Source organism: Onthophagus taurus, chromosome 2, assembly GCF_036711975.1.
Source record: "Onthophagus taurus isolate NC chromosome 2, IU_Otau_3.0, whole genome shotgun sequence".
NCBI lineage: Eukaryota > Metazoa > Arthropoda > Insecta > Coleoptera > Scarabaeidae > Onthophagus > Onthophagus taurus.
In genome coordinates, this window is record NC_091967.1 from 8148792 (window position 1) to 8151375 (window position 2584).

The window sequence follows — 2584 nt, forward strand, 5'->3', positions numbered from 1 at the left end:
TAGCGACCCCATAGTTGTTGGGAAAATGGAGTCGACTCCATTTCCTCTCGCCACCACGGAGACCCCCGTAAAAACAACCCTCGGATTGGGGATGAACTGTGCTGGGGAGAGAAAATTAACTTCTTCGAGGGATGGTTTTCGTAATTGCCACCGAATTAGACCAGAACATTTTTGGAAAGGACAAAGAATTTATTACTAAGAATGAATTCACATCAAATATAATACCATTTTTATATCAATCACCTAACTATTCAACATAAAAAATTGTATGATTTAGATGTTTTCTCTATGCTTTACTATGACAAGAAAAGCAAGCTCGATATTAATTTCTCAAATCAAATGATTGACCAGGTGATTTGGCCAAGAAATGTTAAGCACTTTGTAAACCTCGATAACATAGCAATACTTCAAATTACTGACGAATTTGGAAATATAATATAATTAGGGCAGACTCAAAATTACAGTTGTCATGACTTGAGTTAGAACTTATTACGTATGTGACTTGCACCGTTTGTTAACTATTGGAACATTTAAAATAATAAAAGTTTTCTGCATTTATAATGGTGTGCCTCTAAACATTGTGCGGTAGCAACACGTGGTGTTCGCAGGACACAATTCTGCAGCGCGCAAATTTGGACATTCCAAAAAATGTAACTCCAAACACCGCGCGGCTGCATATTTTGTTTACCGATAAGCCCATTTCAATCAGCAGGGAATTTACCATCACGACAACCATCATTATTGATAATATGAGACACCTATAGCATTGAAGCCAATCCAACCCAATCCTCCGCATCGCATTACGCGCAGTTGTCTTCGCGAAAGATGTTGAAATAAATTACTATTATCTATTTAGTTTTTTTTTAAATTATTGAACTTGTTTCCGTCTCCAGCTCTTTTTGATGCTTCACCAGCATTATTTATCTCAGAAAATTAAGAAGAATTATCGCTTTCTCTCCTTCTCCTATCAGTATGCTTGCCACGTTATTCTTGGATAGTACACAATCCATCATTACTTCTGCACGCATTCTCGTCTCGTGGAATCTGCAACAATGGAATAACATATAGTATGTTCTACAGAGTCCGGTACTCCACATCTAAACCAGCGTCGATCCATTTCTCTTTTATCTCCTTTATCTCCTTCAAGTAAGTCCCAAAGCTGGCATGGCCCATGATGGCCTCTGTGACAAAATTATCCATTGGTGGTCTCTTACTCTGCCACACTACCACAACCTTCGCAAAAACACTCGCTTAACCACTATAGTGTCGTTATCTCTCCTGCTATCTCTCCATTATCAATCGGTATTTATCCGCGCTTGTGGCGCTTTTATTTTCCTAACAAACCCAACCCAATCCAAACCAACCCTGGGGTGCTTAAAGTTGTTGTAATAAATAAACGATGTTTCTTCGGCCGGGAATGTGGGACTAATGATAGTCTCTTCATCTACCCACTAAACGGTATTGTCCACTCACGGGTATTCTCCATTCTTATCACTTTCTGTCATCGTCTGTACGCAGTTATCTGGGTCAACCTTCTTCCTACCTTATTCTCCATCACTACTCGTAACTTTTCCACCTGTCACACTAGAAGAATGTGTCTTCAGCGTTGTCTTCTTCGCTACAGTATCGACTTTTACGCCAGAGACACTTTTGTACAGGTAGCTTCTGAAACGTCCGTGTTCCCTGAAAAACTGGCTGTCTTGATTCGCCTCGCTCCACTCTCGTCTTAACCACATGGATAAAACGGGCACCAATCTCTTCGTCCATCCCGCCCTTTCTCTGGTACTCTCCTATTTCCTCTGCCACTCTATTTCAATCAGGTCTTTGGTCTCACCCTCGTGTGGGCTAATCCTATTCTTGACACATGGTGGCGAGGTCTTCAATCGACGTGGTCCTGTATGCGATAGTCGCTCTTATCAACCCAACCCAACGCAACATCAAGGCAACATTTTAATAGAAATCATTTTTCAGTAATGTATAATTGCATAATTTTATTTATTTATTTATTTACACACACGGGGGTAGCAACAGGACACAGTCCCACATAAAAGCTACTCCACTATAATACATTTTGTATACAATAAATTGTATGAACACAAAATTGACAATCGATCAATTGATAATGGCCTTAAGCATATGTGATCAAATCAATTCAAGGCAGAACTCAAACCGCTGCAACGAGATAATGTACATAAAATCACACAAGTGGTAGGGCGAGCACGGCATTACGAATAATTTGTTTGAAGTTGTGAGGCGTGACGGCGAATATGTCCAACCCAAGACGGTCCACTGTCCTCTCCATGCGAAGTATTTAAGTCGATAATAACGGCTACACCATTATTACATCGATACAGAATATTTGTATCTTTCTATCCGATAGCAAATAGACACATAAGAGCGTATTTTTGATCAACAACATCCCAGAATTGTACATAAAGTGTTGAATAATGTTAGCAGTGTTGGGAGGAAATAACACTAACTCAACATTTGAATATTCCTGATATGGGTAGCGCAAGTAATTATGGAATCATTCAGCAAACACTATACACGTTATCCAGGGCTTTGGGTTTTCCATACAATGTCA